Source organism: Macrotis lagotis, chromosome 8 (assembly GCF_037893015.1).
Source record: "Macrotis lagotis isolate mMagLag1 chromosome 8, bilby.v1.9.chrom.fasta, whole genome shotgun sequence".
Taxonomy (NCBI): domain Eukaryota; kingdom Metazoa; phylum Chordata; class Mammalia; order Peramelemorphia; family Peramelidae; genus Macrotis; species Macrotis lagotis.
The window spans coordinates 189,521,883-189,540,056 of NC_133665.1; the positions used below are offsets into that span (position 1 = coordinate 189,521,883).

Here is an 18,174-nt window from a genome sequence, read left to right on the forward strand (position 1 = left end):
CCATGGAAAAAAAAGAGGTACTGGGATCATTAAGTTCATCATTTTAAGATAGCAATTTTTAAAAGTAGATGATTGACTCAATACTTTTCTTCTTTTCTTCTTTTACTTCTTTTTCAATTACATGAAAAGACAGTTTTCAACATTCATCCTCTTACAAGTGTTTAAGTTCCTTATTTTTTCTACTATCTTCCCTTCTTTCCCCTCTCCCCATGGCAGCAAACAATCTGATATACTCTGTATATGTATAATCATGTTTAACATATTTCCATATTAGTCATACTGTGAAAGAGGGGGGAAAACCATATGAAAGAAAGAAATAGTTCACTATTTTTCAAAGTAATGAGTCACCAGGGATATATCTTCTTATTTCCAAACTCTAACCATATTGAAATTTATTATAATGCTGTAATTAATTCTCATTAGCATCACAAAATCTTAGAACCCAAAGGAATCTGGAACACAATTTACAGAGACAAACAAGTCCTCCAGTGGAAAAGCCTTTCCTTGCCCAAGATCATAGAAGTGGTGCAAAGACTCAAGCTAAGGTCTCTACACTATTTCCACCAGGACTTCAACTTACTTGCAGTGCTTTAGTAAATATTACTCTTGCCAGATGGCTCCATTGACATAAACAATGAATGAATGGGTGATCCTGTATTGATCCAAAGACATTCAACTGATAAGGAACATATCCATAAGAAAGTCATCAGGCTTTTTGATTCTCAAGTCATCCTTGTCTTTTAAAAAAAAAAAGATAAAGTAAAATAACAATTTAATTGCTTTCAATATTTAAGAGATCTATGATCCAATGGTTCATATACTCATTGCACCATCTCTTTTTGGTTCAGTTCCATTTAATTCAACACACACATTAAATGCCTACTGTACTATGCATGAACCCCATTCCAACAATCCATGTCAACCACTTCTTGGAGAAGCCCTTCAGAATGGAGGTCAACCAATTCATTGTTTATAGAAATCCTTTGAAAGCTTCCAGTGAAAAATAGGATAAAGTGACATATGTTCAAATTAATGGCTTCACAGACTGTTAGTACTATGTTCAGTTCTCATCTAACAGAGAAATAAAAACTGAAAGTCAAGTCATTTGCCCAAGGTCTCACATTGACAGAGCTAGAACTCAAACCCATGTCCATTAACTCCTAATCCAGTGTTTTTCTCACTTCATAAGTCTGGATGAGTATCAAAAAGATTTTTAACTCCTTTTTATCTCTTTACATTCTGGCTCTTATCTCCCTTTCCTAATTGTTTGCACTTAACTTCACATAAACTGTGCCTTCTAGCTCAACTGGTCCCCTACTGTTTTCTAATTGTTCAGTGTTTTATTTCCTGCAGACTTTTCTTTGCCCACTCATACTATCCCAAGTGAATGAATGAATGAATGAAGTTCACTGCACTTCAGTTGAAATAAATGAGGACAGGGGCAGCTAGGTGGTGTAGTGGGGGGCGGCTAGGTGGCGTAGTGGATAAAGCACTGGCCTTGGAGTCAGGAGTACCTGGGTTCAAATCTGGTCTCAGACACTTAATAATTACCTAGCTGTGTGGCCTTGGGCAAGCTACTTAACCCCATTTGCCTTCCAAAAACCTAAAAAAAAAAAAAAAATGAGGACATTTAGCCTGGAGAAGTAAAGATTCAGATGCAACGTGATAACTGTTTTCACGTATTTAAAGGGTTGTGCATGGAAAGGGATAAATGTGTTCTATTTGCCTCCAGAGAACAGAATAAAATGCAATACACACTATGGAAGCTGCAAAGAGGAACTTGCTAAGAATTGTTTCAATCATGTCCAACTCTTCCTAACCCTATTTGGAGTTTCTTGGCAAATATACTAAGGTATACTGGAAGTTTGCTATCTCCTTCTCCAGTTCATTTTACAGAGAAGGAAACTGAGACAAACAAGATTTAGTGACATGCCCAGAGTCACCCATGTAGTCTAGGTGTCTGAGGCTACATTTGAACTCAGGTCTGAGTATCCCTAACCCTTGGATTCTATCTGCTATGCTACCTAACCCTCTTCAGATTTAGAATAAAGTTGGATAGGAATCTGAGCACCAATGGTGCATCCCACAGATACTGCTTGGGAGCTGTTTATCTGACCCAAGTTCAATCCATCATCACTGGGGAAGAAAAATAAGGAATAGACATCACTGAGGCAGCTGCTGCAAGTTCCTGAAGCCTTTCCTTCTGACTCATTCCACACTGAAACTCTCACAAAGGATGACTAGACTGGTCTAAGCAGTCTAACCAGCACAAGAGGAAGTACGAAGCTGGCACTGATAAATGCTTCCTCATAGAGTGGGTATTGGTGAGAATCCTTTCCCCCACACAGTGGAACCTGATTTGTAATCCTTTCATTGTACATTCACAACCCTCTGAGGGCAGAGATTATTTCTTAATCTTCATTTTGTACTCTCTAGAAAGGCACTGTGATGTTGGGAACAGAGTTAGGACTCAGTCTAAGGAGACCCAGGCTCCTGCCTCTAGAATTCAATAGCTGGGTGACCCTTGGCAAACCTTTACAACTCTCTGCATTTTAGACTTCTCAGCTCTAAAATAGGGATAAGAATGCTCATTGTGCCTGGACCACTGATGTGTTGTGGCTCTGCTGAAGGTACCTGGCAAACCCAAGAGGTAAATGTCAGCTCTTGCTGTCACACACACACACACACACACACACACACACACACGAGAGAGAGAGAGAGAGAGAGAGAGAGAGAAAGAGAGAGAGAGAGAGTAAGCACTTAGTGATGGTGGACTGTTGGTCTAATACCTTAGCTCTTACTTTTCTCTTCTGCAGACTGTTTTAATGCAGCTTTTTTTTCTTCCTCTTCTCCCTTGATGTAGTAGAGGGAATTTTATTTTCATTTTTTAAAAATCTGTGGTCTCAGCTTGAAATTTTATCTGCCCCCTACCCCACCTCTAGCTTTCATCTAAAAAAGAACTTCTGAGCACTTTGGAGAGTCCCAGAAAGAAAACCTTTGTGTTACAAGTCAGGAGAGTCTGAAGAAGAAATAAAAATGATTATCACCATTACCCTGGGCCAGTAGTGATAAAGGGCCATTTCATGGGTTGGCCAGGTAGAAATCAGGGGAGGGGTGGGAGAAAGGGGAAATTCACAGCCTGGGAGCTGCCGCTTCCCCTTTTTTGCTACTCTAAGCACAAGCCACTCTTCAGGTTCCTGACGATTGATGAGAACAGAAAGTCTAAATCCAATAGCCAAAGCCATTTCAAGGGAGGATTTTTCATTTTCCTGCAGACAAGCTGGGGTGGCTGAGGTCTGGATGCTGACAGACCATGTAGGCTGTTGGCTGGTGGGTCTGATCGTTTGTGATGTCCTGGCATAGTCTAGGAAGGTAGAAATTCAGCAAGTTCTGCCATCCCTCTACCATAGCTTTAGAAATAACAACTCTGAAGGCAGGGAGCCGGGCCGAAGCCGGCCTGGTCAGAGGATCAGCCGAGCCAGGGTCTTCCAGCTCCTTGGGGCAAGGCTTCCACGTACAGGTGGAATGAGAGCCTGTGTTTGGGCAAGGGTTCCAAAGGCAGTCTTGTGGCGCCACGTGGTGGCCTGCATGACAATCACACCTTTACAGAGGCCAGCGGGGAAGGAGCCCATGAAGGCAGAAGCAGCAGCATGGGAACGATGCAGGCAAGGACCGCCGCTTGGAAACGGCATGGAGGATGCGGAATTCAAGCTAAAGCAGAGAGCAGGAGGTTACCCAAATGCCAGCCACTGTGGGGGCACCACTAAGTAGCCCCCACCCTCCAGGAGCTCCATGGCACTGAGGGAGAAGATGAAGACCATTTCTCTGCTCAGTAGAAAGGTGACAAACCCTGTGTGTCAGGCAGGACCCGTGGCCCTGGTAATTCTGATCCACTGTTTCCCTTCTCAAGTAGCTGCTTATGTTTTAGGAGTTGATTATCAGAAAGTGATCATGGTGGAGGGAAAAAGGGTGTCAAGAAAAATACTAAGACATCTGGCATACTGGAGAGGGAATTGGGCTTGGATTCAGGGAAACCTAAATTCAGCTCCCACTTGAGACATTCACTAGCTGGATAAATCACATCATATCTAGGCCTCAGACTCCCCATCTTGTACAACAAGGAGGCCGGACTGGATGGTCTCAAGAACCCTTAATCTGATCTATGATCTTATTAATAAATTCCATTTGATAAGCATTTACTAAGTTCAAAGCTCTGCAGTGGGTGATGAATATATGAAGACAAAAACAAGGAATCCCCTGCCCTCAAGGAGCTCATAGTGAACTGGAGGGAAACAATACATATAAACCAAGGAAATCTAAGGTAATGTGGAAGTACAACTGGGAGGGAGAAGCCAGGAAAGATATCAGGGACCTTTCTGCCTGGGCATTGCAAATGCTGCCCTTTTTTTGTTTGTTTAGTTTGAATCTTGGAGAGAGCTAGGAATTTCTAGAGACTTTCAGATTCTTTTATATGTCTCTCACATGCAAAGCACACACTCACACCCAAGTACCCACTTCTTACTACTCTCTCCTTGTCAGCTGCCATCATCTTATAGGCATTTTATTCATTTATTCTGGATATCTTTTTTTTTCTTTTTTTTAAGGCAGTGGGGTTAAGAGACTTGCCCGAGGTCACACAGATAATTATTAAGTGTCTGAGGTTGGATTTGAACCCAGGGTCATCCTCCTGACTCCAGGGCAGTGTTCCATCCACTGCACCACCTAGCTTCCCTACTCTGGATGTCATTTGAAGCCTCAGTTTCCCTCATCTGTAAAATGAGGAGAATAGTAGCACATCCTTCCCAGGGTTGTTGTGAGGATCAGATGAATAAGATGTAAAAGCATTTGGCAAAGTTTAAAGTACTAGATAAGTATTCATTATAATTATCATTGTTATTATTATTATTATTATTGTCACCATTCCCTTTATTCCTCCTTTTTATGCACTCAACATTGCAGCCAAACTGTTATTTGCTATTCCCTACACAAAGCACTGCATCTCCACCTCCCTGCTTTGGTCCTGGCTGTCACCCCCATTGCCAGAAGACTCCCCCTCATTTCTGCCTCCTAGAATCCTGAGTTACCTTCTAGGCTTTATTCAAAATGAAGGAACATAGGGCAGTTAGGTGGCACAGTGGATAGAGCACCAGCCCTGGAGTCAGGAGAACCCTAGTTCAAATCCGGCCTCAGACATTTAATAATTACCTAGCTGTGTGGCCTTGGGCAAGTCACTTAACCCCATTGCCTTGCAAAAAAAAAACCTGTCAAAATGAAAGAACACACTCATACCCTCAAGATCAAAATAGTTATCATAATGCCTTTCCTGACTCCTTTCTGCCCTCCTCTGCTGATGGCTTATTCCTCTATATTATTTTGGATGTCTTCCATTTATATTTTATATTTCCTTATTTTTGTGGATTGTTCCCCATACTCAGGAAAATATGACATCAATAACCAGTAAGTAAATAAAGTTTACTGAAACAGAGCTGGGGAAAACTTTAGCTCCTACAAGAAACCTTCCCAGATCCACCTAAATATCATTCTCCTTCATACTTATCTCTTTAGATGCTGTATTGATCTCTATCACTCTCACTCTCCTGAAACCCATTGAATATAAGGTCTCTTGAGGATAGAGATGGTTTTGTCTTTATCTTCATATTCCCAATCATCTGCCACATGACCTAGTTTGTAACTAGGTGCTAAATATATTTTTCTTGAATGAATGAACAAATAGGAGATGAGATAGTTATATGGTCAGAGTGTGAGAGAACCATGGAAAAGGCAGAATCCTGTCCTCATAGCCACATCCATCACCAAGAGGATACTAAAACAATTTGATTTTTCTTGTTAGTATTGTCCCTCATAACATAAGGGAAACCAAGAGATCAACGATATCTTTTTTCCCTGCCCTGGAAAAGTTTGTAAGGTTGAATGGGCATCTTCCATCATCAGCCAGGCACTGATCTTGCTACCATTGCTTCCTATTAGGGCCCTGGTCTCACTGACAGAAGTTATCACTGACATCAATAATTTAAAAACAGAGACACTGCGGAGCTGTAAATAATTTAAAAAACATAATCTGGGTCCCTCCTTGCTCCTGGGAGCACACTGAGCTCTCAACTCTCTTGTACTTGATTTAAAAAAATACTGAGGAAGTTGCATGAACATTGATGGACAACCCAGAAAAGACAGCCCAGGTCAATTAGAAACTAGGAATCAAGCAGCATAATGAAGTGGGATTTTATGTTGTATACTCCAGGGCAAAAGGCGTCCAATGGGAGTCTTTGGATCTGATCGCTCTGTGTGTGTGTGTGTGTGTGTGTGTGTGTGTGTGTGTGTGTGTATGGGGGCGAGGGACATCTGTGTTTCGAGCTCTACTAATATGATAGATACCAGTGACTTTCAGTGCTGAGAAGGAAGGAAAATATAGACCATCTAAAGGGCTCTCTCTGAAATTTTGTCTGTAGGAATATTCCACAGAAGAATGGGAACATCATTAAACCCCAGAAACACCTTAAATAAATAATCATTCCACCAAAAAGAAAGAGAGCAAGGCCAGGAAACAAAGGTCTCTCGTGACTCACAAGAATATTATACAGAAATATGTCAAGTTGTCCAGTAATAAAGACATGTTCTTCCTAGCGGCCCTCACGCCAGCTGGAAAGGAAAGCATAAAGAAAAGAGGGAAGGTGGGGGGGGAGGAAAGGAGAAAAAAAGACAAGTAAGAGGAAGGGGAAAAAAGAAAAAGCAAAAGAAAATGAATTGGAGGCAGGGGAGAGGGAAAGAGAAAAGGACATTTATTTGCTGAAATTCCTGGAAACAAAAATCACCCAGGGGAAACTTACACAATTCAAGAGCCTTTTGGGGAGGCTAATTTCCTTCTACTGACTCTTGCCTCTACCCCTAAAAAAGGTATAAAACTTTTTTTCCTTTTTAGATAGATGAGAAAAGTCACTCCTAATTAGTCTTCAAACTTCCAAAGGGAACAAGACAGCCCTCAGACAAAACTGGGAAGGGACAAAATGGGTCTTCCTCACCTTCTGCCTACAGAAATCCATGCTAGCCTATCTTACTGCCCCCTAAGAATAAGGCACATTCTTATGCCCTTTTCCCTCTGCACCTGATCAGGGCGCCCCACTTGAGATTCCTCTGGGCTCACCTTCTCCAGTGGCACTCTCTGTCCTAGACTGCAGGAAGTCTTATTCCCTGGCCTATCCTACACCTTGTCTCTTATGAGCCCTGCTTACTTCTCAAGGTTAAAGAACATGTCAGACTGATCTAAAGCATTAACTAGCCCCAAGATAAACGTGTTGCTCTCTCCCCTGAAGCTCCACTTGCCTTTAACAATCATTTCCGATGGACTGTGCTGAAACCCAAACAACAATGAGAAGGATAAGAACTTCATGGAAGGTCAGTGGGAAAAGATAGAGAGCCTGGCAGAACAAGAAGTATCTCGATACCCGCCGTTATTCTTCAGCTGTAAGTACCGACTACTCAGTCTATGCTGGCTGAGGGCAGCTAAGTGGATACAGCCCTGGAGTCAGGAGGACCTGACTTCAAATCTGGCCTCAGACACTTAATAATTGCCTAGCTGTATGGCCTTGGGCAAGCCACTTAATACCATTTGCCTTGCTGAAGGAGGAGGAGGAGGAGGAGGAGGAGGAGGAGGAGGAGACTACCACCTCAGTAACTGGAATCATTTGGTCCCACTACTAGTCACAAAGAAAGCTGAGGGACTTTGACTAGCATAGAATTGAGTGTTTGCATGTATTTTTCATGAGTCAGACCAAGGCAAAGGTTTCTAAATAAGAAATTTTTTTCCTCTACCAAAAACTTCCTGTAAATATATGACTAGTATTTTTTTTAATTGAAGGCAATGGGGTTAAGTGACTTGCCCAAGGTCACACAGCTAGGCAATTATTTAAGTGTCTGAGGTCCTCCTAACTCCAGGGCCAGTGCTCTGTCCACTATGCCATCTAGCTGCCCCCTGTGACTGGGATTAAAAAAAAATCTCTGCAACCTCTTGGATCCCAGGACTGATCCCCACATGCTAATAACATTCTTTGAACATGGATGACGTAAGAGATCTGGGTTTCAGTGAAACATTTGACAAAATTTCTCTTACTGTCCTAATGGACAAGGGGTGGGATAGATGAAACTACAGTTAGATGGGTAAGGAATTGATTGAATGATTAGACCCAAAGAATGTAATTCAATTATGGTCCCAAGGGAATTGTCCTTGGTTCTACATTGTTCATGATATCTCTGTGATTTAGCTGAGAACAAACTTGTCTAATTTGCTAGAAGTGACTGCTGATGCAAATGACAAAGGATTCAAGAAGATATCAACAGGCTACAACACTGGACCAACTCTTCAGAGGTAAAACTTAATAAGAATAAATGTAAAATTCTCCCTTGTATTCAAAGAATCAACTTTCTAAGGAAGGATGGTTACACAATCATTCACATGGACAATATCTGGAAGTTTTCATAGACTGCAAACTCAATGTGAGTCAACAGTGAGACACAGACATGAAGATGGTTAAATTAATCTTGAGGTTTTTTGAATGGCATCATGTCCAGGTTATGGTCCAGGGTTCTGCTTAGACCAAAGCTGGAGGATTATATTTCATTCTAGGCATCACAGTTTGAGGAGGATATTGATAAGGTGGAAAGCATACAGAAGAGAGGAACCTGGGCAAATAATGGTCTCAAGATCATACCATGTAAGTGTCCATTGAAGAAATTGGGAATGTTTAACCTGGAGAAGAGAAGACTGAGTAGAAATATGATATCTGTAAGAATCTAAAAGATCAGCAGATGTAAGAAGGATAAGGCTGATTCTGCTTGACTCATTAGGGAGAAAATAGGTGTAACAGGTAGAAGTTGCTGAGAGGAAGATGCTAAGAAAACTCTTCATTAGGATGAAACCTATCCAGATCAAGCACCTTGCAGGATATTGTAAGAGGACTCTCGCCTATGAACTGAATCTGATGGTCCCTAAAGTACTTTCCCATTCTGAAGTCCAGATACTTTTAATTTACTTCAACAACTTCGATTAAGTTTATTATAAAGGTACACCATCCTGGGGATAAAAAGGCTAATGAAAAAGTAGTTCCTGCTTTCAAGAAATTTGTTAATAGCTATAACACATATATCTCTTAAAAATTACATCACTTATTTTCCCAGCAAAATCCATGAGCTCCTGTTCCTTTCTCTTCCTCTAATTTGTTGCCCATAATCTACTCCCCCTGTCTGTTCAGCAATGCTTCTACCCCTCCTCCTTGTCCTCTCATTGGTAAAAGCCAAAATGGATAACTCCTATTTATGAGGTGCACTGAATCTGACCTTGAGATGGAAACTATCTCAGAACCAAGCTATTAGATGAGAGAGGAGGCATTATATCTCTTTTTAAAGTCTCAGGAAGCTGAATATTTATGATATGCCATATCAACACATCCTGGTAAAGAAATGGAATTCTTCTCACCTATGGCTACTGAAAAGTGATTTCCCAGAGCCACTGGTGGCACTTTTTATCTCTCCCATGCTGACAGTTAACAGGATTGCAAGACTCATGCAATAATCTCCCCCATCTTATTGATGCTTCTGGAAACAAACCACCAAAAAAAATGGCAAACCAGTTAAGCTCCGGAGTGGTGTGAGTGAGCCGGCAGACAGAAATAATGCTTCACAATAAGTACCTTTTCTCGAGGAGACTCCCCAAGTCCTTAACACTTTTCTGACTGAAGTCAACATCTCTTTTTAAAGATGAAAGAAACCATTCTATCAGTTGACCCCAAATGGGACATAAGGTTGAATGAAAATCCTAATCAGGGTCTCCTGACTTCTCACTGTAGAGTTCCTTTCAGATAAAGCCCACTCATGGTTTTATAAGATATAAGATATGATAAGATGATATGGCAAGATAAGAAGAAAGATAAGAATACAAGGATCTCATAAGCACATACCTGAAGTGATGTACTTAGTTCTTGGTTACACATTGTAGGGAGGAGACTATGAAGAGTTGAAGAGTGGCCAGAGGAGGGCAATCAGGATCACAGATGAAAATCATTTGAAATAACTAGGGATGTTTCACCTAAAGAAGAAAAGATTTATATGATTATTATTTTGTAAGAATGTAAAGTGCAAGAAGTGTTAGACTTATTCCTTTTATCTCAGTGAGAAAAATGAGACAATAGCTAAAAGATTCAGAATAGAAAATCTAGACTTATTTAAGAAAACATTTCCTAACAATTAGTCATCCAGGAGCGGAATAGACAATGCAGTCTCTCTCCCTTGCTAGATGTCATTAAGCAAAAGTTGGATATCCACTTTTCAGATTTGTTTTAAAGGGTGCTTTTCTATTAGTTTATTTGGCAGTGTAGTAAAGGGGGCATCAGGAGAAAGAGAAATCAATTCAAAGTCAAAGGATATAGATTTGGATCCTGGTTCTGCCACTTACTATCTGGATGACATTGGTCAAGTTACTTCATCTCTCTTGACCTCAATTAGATTCATCTCCGAAATAAGGACTGTGAAGAAGAGTTCTTAAGTCCCTTCCAGCCTCAAATCTGACCCTAAAAACTAGAAAAGTTCCTGTCTAATTCTGAAACTCTGTGACTTAGTCCTATTTTTCTACCAAAATGATGCTGAATGAGACAGTGGTAGTTTGGTTTGACTGGATTTGGTTTAGTTTGGTATGACTGGATTAGTTGGATGGTTTAGTTTGCTTTAGTTGGTTGAATTTTATTTGGTTGGGTTGGGTGAAATTGGTGAGGTTGGGGTTGGATTTGGTTGGATTTGGTTGGGAATGAGTTGGGTTGGATTTGATTTGGTTTGCTTCCATTAGTTGAATTCGATCTGGTTTGGTTTGCTTTAGTTTAGCAGCATTATTCTGCTGCCATTTCATATTAAGTTAAACTCTCAGGCCTTTCTCAAGTAAATTGTCTCAGGTTTCTCGACTGTAGAATATAGACATAACAACACATCATCCCAGGGATGTTGTGAGATCAAATGAAATATTATTTGGAAAACACTTTGCAAATCTTAAAAGGGGAGAGAAATGCTAGTTATTACTAGTTGTAAAGCAAGGTAGAACTAAATTAAATAGGGCAATAGAAGATTGGATTGGAGTCAAGAAGATCCGGGTTCAAATCCCACCTCTGATACTTATCATGTGGCCTTGGGCAAGTCATTTAAATTCTTTCTGCATGGGACAGCTAGGTGGTGAAGTGGATAAAGCACTGGCCCTGGAGTCAGGAGGACCTGGGTTCAAATCCGGTCTCAGACACTTAATAATTACCTAGCTGTGTGGCCTTGGGCAAGCCACTTAACCCCACTTGCCTTGCAAAAAAAAAATAAATAAATAGATTCTTTCTGCATTACTTTGCTCAACTATAAAAATGGAAATAACAAAAGGGTATACTCATTATTTTGAGGATTGAATAAGATAATGTATGAAAAAACCCTTTGCAAATTTTAAGCCTCTTACCAAATAGAAATATCCATTATTCCTTTCCCCAAACACCTTAGAATTGATGGTAACAACAGTACATTTAACTGAGGACAGGATAATAATGGTACATAGAATAGATATGACAGCTTGCTATGGCTTTTTCTCTGAGGCACTCAGTCCCTTATCTAGTTCAAGGTTCTCTCTGATTCTCAAACCCTGTTCCCATATATACTTCTACTCCCAGATCTAGGTTTCAGAGAATTTCCCAAAGCATAATTAATCTTAGTTATAACTAAGAAAAAGGTAAAAGACATCATATTCAAGCCCCAATATTTAGAGTACATAGCTTATATATGCACATATCTTTAGGGGTTTCTCTGTTATATTCTTACTGGGTACTAAATGCATCAATTTTCCCAGATCCTGAAGCATCAAATGCCTAAACAACAGATGGGAAACGCAGAGAAGATCCCTCAAACTAATCTTCAGTTTTTCTGCTCTGCTTTCTCTAGCCTACTCTTTTCTGAAGGACTTGTTCTCACTTCAGGAAAAGTGAGCCATTTCAACCTCAAAATCCTAATGTGTCTCATGGATTATGTGAACTAACTCAACTTCTTTCTTTTTTTTTCCTTACTTACATGATTAGGTCATGATCCCTTTTTTTCTCCTCCAAATATCAAGCCACCTGGCAGTATGGTTCACATGAGTGGATTCCCTGATAAGGTGAGCTCAAAGAGCAGAACTTCCCAAGCCTGAGGATAAACTACATTCCTTACTTCTGATTTTCATATCCTTTTTCTTTACTCCTTTGCTCTTTTCCCTTGGACATTTCACATTAGCAATTCCCAGAGATGAGCTGGATTGTGGGAAGGGGGAGTCGTAGCCCCTACCAGATAGAACCAGTCTTGAATAGCAAGTTAGTTCCCTGGTCTGGGGTTATGTGAGAAGCACAAAGGGACAAGTCTAGGGAGGCTGCTCTTGAGTTCAGCCTCCAGAATTTCATGTGCAGGGTTATAATGTACACATCTGAACACAAGGCATGATCAGACTTCCAGAATCAAGCCACAAGAGCAGAAGCCATTGGATATTCCAGTACATCCCTGACCTGGAGTACATTTCCTTTCCCACTGAATAAGTGAGAGTACATCTTCCAATCTATTCAGAAATGTCTCTGGCAATAGAACTTTTGCAGCTTCCTGTGGGATATTATTTTTAAAGTCAAAGGGAGAGGAATTTTTTCCCCTGGATATTGTCTCAATTTTTCCTTCTCCTTATTTCTTCCCCATTATTCTTTGGACTGTAGTCTCTTTTGAGTGTTATCTTCTCATTTCCCTAGTATTTACTGAAGTTCTCCCCCCATACTGCACAACTTTGGCTTGCAATTCTCCAACCTCAGAGATCAAGGATCTTTAAGAAATACAATGACAAATAAAGAAGCTGCCATCTGGCAGGCATAAACATAAATGAGATGTGAGCCCCAAATCTCAATAAAGCCCAGATCACCATCAATCTGCTCTCTATGCCGCGTCCCACGACAACAGGAGAATTACTTGGCTGTGAGCGATGCTTTGCCAAAGGGACACTCTTCACATTGTGATTAATTTTCACAATCTAATGAGTTCTTCCCTCCTCACCCCCCCAAAAAAAATGATTTTATGAAACACTAAATTTATTTTACAGTTTGTGTCTTAAATTTCATTCTCTCCATTTGTTGTACTTTTTATTTTATTGTACCGTGGCATGGAAATATGTACCTTCCCAATGAGTTCTCATTCCAGCAAGGTTTGAAAATCTGAGTTCCCTGCTTTTGGCAGTAGAAGGAAAATGGATAAGACACAGATTCTGTCGGTGTAATGGAGATTGTTTCCAGACCAGTGACCTTGTAGGTGAAGCCCATAGTAAAATTAGACACTGACAAGAAATGGGATGACCCTATATTACTAATCTCCCTTGATTCTCCAACATGGCACCTTCTCTTTAGCTAGTGTCCTTCCCCAGAACCATTAGCTATAAAATGATAGTTAATATAGAACTATAAAACTGAGTCTTCCTATCCTAAACATAGGGTGCTTGGAATAATAGCTGTATATTTTGTAACTATATCCCAGTTCTGCACCCCTGGGATGTCTGCCTTGTCCTTCTTATGGCTCAGTCCTTAACTGCCCTTATATATGTCTTGCTCATTTCCACATTTATCTTTTTGGATTGTGCTATTAACCCCTGCCTGGAAATCATAGAGCATAGTATATTAGACATCAAAGAAATCTCAGAGATCATTTAGTCTAGCTCATTTTACAGATGAAGTTCAGAGAAGTTAAATGACATTCAACATCACTGAACATCACAGCAAAAATACATTCAATTAAAATAGAAAAAAGGAAAGCTATGCTGAAAGGTACCATAGACAATGGATTTATATCAATATTTTACTGAATAGCTTAGCAGGTACATATTTAAAGGAAAGGCTAAGCAAGCTATAGGGAGAAATAGACAATCACTATAATAGTATAGGTCCTCAAAATACCCATTTCAGACCTAGACAAATATAATAATCAAAAGTCTCACAGTTATTATGAAGCTGGTACTAGGGTCATCTTCTCTTGATGCCTAATTCAGGGCTTTTCTAATTTATGGCATCCAATAATAGCATCCATTCTCTGGTCTCATCTCTTTCACATCTTCCATGATTTTCTATTTCATCTTATTTTCTATCTCATCTACTTGTTTGATTTTTAAAGAGTAACTAACATTTATATTGTTAACACTGACAAAGTATTTTTATATACATCATCTAATTGGATCCTTTCAACATCACACGCTGAACTGCTGTGATGTTCAGTGATGTTGAATGTCATTTAACTTCTCTGAACTTCATCTGTAAAATGAGCTAGACTAAATGATCTCTGAGATTTCTTTGATGTCTAATATACTATGCTCTATGATTTCCAGGCAGGGGTTAATAGCACAATCCAAAAAGATAAATGTGGAAATGAGCAAGACATATATAAGGGCAGTTAAGGACTGAGCCATAAGAAGGACAAGGCAGACATCCCAGGGGTGCAGAATGTCATTATGCCCATTTCAGAGATGAGGAAACTGAGGTTGAGATTCAAAGGGCAGTGGGAAAATAATAGGCAACAAAAGGGTTGTATGTCCAAAAAATGAAATAAAAACATTGATATTGCACACACACTCACACACACACACACACACACACGGAAAAGGAGGTAGAATGGTCACATTATAAGAATTATAAGAAGGAGGATCATGGTCTGATGGATAGAGAACTGGACCTAGAGTCAGGTCTCCTGGGGTTCAAATCCTGAGGACACTATATAACCCTAGAAAATGCCTTAACCTTTTAGGTCTCAGTTTTTTAAGTGTAAGACAATTGGAAAGAAAATTATAGAATGATGGGGAGAGTTTCGTTTCTAGCCCTAAATCTAGAATTGCATGAACTAGAAAAGACCCTTAAGATATGAAAAGGATGAGAATCAGGCCTCCAGGACAATAGGTCTATCTTGGGGTGGGGGAATGGGATCCTAATGAAACCAGGAAGACATATTCACATGAGGAAGAGGCACCCAGGGGCTCTGCACTGGGGCAAGGGTAGAAAGCCAACCCAAATGACTTCCAGGATGAAAGTATCAAAGCTTCCTCAAGGATAGAGCAAGCTCATTTCAAATGGAACTCTTAGACAATTGCTGTCATGATACATTTTTTTACCTAAATTAGGTAGAAAATGCCCTGTCCCTCCATTTCATTTATCATGTGTCTTGGCTCTTATTTCAAGCCAAATCTAGGCTAGAAGTCACACTCCTTTTCTGTTTGTTTAAACTATGCTGGTGTCTAGGGGATGTTTTTCATGAAACCTAAGTTTGGGAAGCTGCCAAAGAGCATTTTATGGTGTTCAATCATTTGATATACTTTATCCTTACCAATAAAAAATAAGGAGGAAATCAGATGTTATTGGGTATGGAGCAGAAAATTAAAATGTGGCTGAACAATTTAAAAGTCTAACCCATTGAGCTCAGTTGTAGCGGAACAAAGAACACAAAAATGGCCTTTAATGAAATCTTTAATCAAGCACCCAACAGAGCAAAGCCCGTGCTAAAAACTGATTGCAAAGATATTTCCAAAACTGGTGAAGCCATTTACTTTGAAAGAAAATTGTTATTGTTTTTCCCCACCACTACCCCTCACCATCTACTGTTAAGAAGTCAAGACTCCTTATGAAAAAGATTTCACTGTAAATTCCCTGAATGTTTGGGGTTTTCCTCGTTATTGTTGCATTTATCAATGGCACAACCAGCTTCCTTTGTGTGGCAAGATCTTGAGCTGATAAAGCCTTCAAATGGCTATTACTGATCTCAATTCTGTGTCATTTTCTAGTTATCTTAGGTTTGAGATCCTTAGTTTCCCTCTCTTTTGCTGTTTAACTGGTCTTTTCAGAATCTTATAAATCATAGAAATAAAATCTTTTCTTCAAAGGCCTTGTAGGTTTTGAGAGGCTGCTATGTCCCAAATAAATGTAATAAAAGTAAACTGAGGTAAATTCTCCAAGCAAAATTAGTATATTAACAGGGACACATAAAATTTAACAGAATGAGTCAGACTGACCACCTCAATAAGGCCCCAGTGAGAAGGTAGGGACCCTCTTTATTGACACATAGGAAAAGATGAGGTCTGGGTAGCTAAGAAACCTTACAATTAGCTATACTAAGAGAAGTAGGTTGGTATTGAAGTAAGGCTAATCACATCCTTCTCTGATAATAAAGGAATGTTCATTGTTTTATGGACCTTTTGGAATCTTTGGTATCCTGCCATCCCCTTAAAGAAAATCAAATCTCCCTAGATTGCCTGAGGAGAGGTAAGAACAGACAACAGAATTTTGGAAGGTTAAGCTTCCTGGAGCTCACAGCCAAAAAGCAGATGATGAATGCTAAAAACTTTTCCTTTTGACCTTTAAGGTCAAACCCTTTAAGGTCTAACTTGAAGGCATTCCTGAATTTCATGGAGAAATGTGGCTTAACAAAAAAGGGACAGTAATACAAAATAGGGTCAAAACCAGAATCAATTATTAAATAAAACAATAATTTTAATTTCCTCAGCTGCTGTGGAGATAGAAGAGGATGTTATTTGACAGGGAAGTAAGTTTGGAGTTACAAGGAGGACAAAAAAGTCACTAGGCTCATCCTGATCCATTCTTTCTGAGTGAAGTTCCTTGGATGGCAATTTGGACTGAACAGAGGCATTTTAGAAGATAAAAGGAGTGAAATGGAATCTTCTCTCTCCGTCAAAGAGAAGAATGAATTCAAAGACAAAATTCTAGAACAAAAATAAATTCAGAAATCAGATTTAATTACTAAGGGTTTCCCTGAATAGTTCTGGCTTAGGACTGAATAATATAAGAACTGAAAGAATCCATGGGACCATGAGAGAAAAGAGCTGATTCACTTCTATTTTATACAGAAAAAACAACATAGATTTGAATAACAGTATATGACCATGATGGAGACTCAGCAGAGAGCAGCTCAACCCAAACATCAATGTACTCAGGATTATAGATTTAGAGTCTGAAGGGATATGAAATTAGGGTGGTGTGATCTAGCTCTCCATTTAATAGATGAGGGGATTAAGGACAAGAGAATAAAATGATTTGCCTAAGATCATACAAGTAGCATGGCCAGAGAAGTCAGTTAGTGAGCATTTGTGTAGCACCTAGCACTGGGGATATCATGTCAAAGTACAACTCCTCCTCTTCACAAGTTCACACTCTAACAGGAGAGACAAAATGGCAGCAGGACCGACAAGAATTACAGGAATGAGGGGAAAGCAGACTTCATAAAAAGATTTAGAGGAGACAGGGTGGCCCAGAGCTGACCCTGACATTCCATTCATCTAGTTTCAGAGATAGCAAGACTTCATCAAAGATGGAAATCTCGGGGCAGCTAGGTGGCGTAGTGGATAAAGCACCGGCCTTGGAGTCAGGAGTACCTAGGTTCAAATCCGGTCTCAGACACTTAATAATGACCTAGCTGTGTGGCCTTGGGCAAGCCACTTAACCCCATTTGCCTTGCAAAAACCTAACAAGAAAAAAAAAAGATGGAAATCTGGTGTCTCCCCTTTCTCCTTCAACCCACCTACTTCTCACTCTGACCTCCCACATGGCATCATCCTTGCTGCATGCTTCAACAAAGTTCTGGGGAATGTGGTTTCCAACCCTTAAAGAAACTTTACCAACTTTCCCCATGTTTTCAATTCATTCATATATAAAATATATCCAATGGAAAGGAGTAAATGAGTGTATTTTACTATTTGCTTTAGAATAAGCATTCTCAATTATTTTTCTTGCATGCAGAAATATAGACCTTCATACAACTACAATTAAAGTGTGCCCTCTGGTCCTTCCCATTCCCACAGCTAATATGAAAAGATAGATGTTTCCCATAACAAACCATTGACCCCAATTAGCACTCACTCAGAGCTCAAGCAATAACCTCTAATATATTGCTAGAACATGTCTTTGCATTTGTAAGATAGCAGCTAAATTAAGAGTAATTAATCCCTGGAAATGAATATGGGTTCAAACTGAATGAAGAATCTGACTGGTCTTCTCTTCCCTACACTTAAAGGGAAAATCAGGTTCATTTTAAATTCACATGCAGTCTAGTTTCTTTTGAATTCAGCCTAATTTTTTCCAAGCCTTGGTCTTGTGA

The 18,174-nt window shown here is 39.8% G+C and overlaps 1 long non-coding RNA gene across 1 annotated transcript in view; it reads right to left on the bottom strand.

Moving 5' to 3' along the window:
* LOC141495098 (uncharacterized) overlaps window positions 1–10,089 on the bottom strand; it is a 30,075-nt gene extending 19,986 nt beyond the window's left edge. The window contains exon 1 of the long non-coding RNA XR_012470656.1: window positions 9,969–10,089. This is a non-coding gene — a long non-coding RNA (uncharacterized LOC141495098). The remainder of the gene's footprint in view (window positions 1–9,968) is intronic.
* Window positions 10,090–18,174: the final 8,085 nt, after the last annotated feature.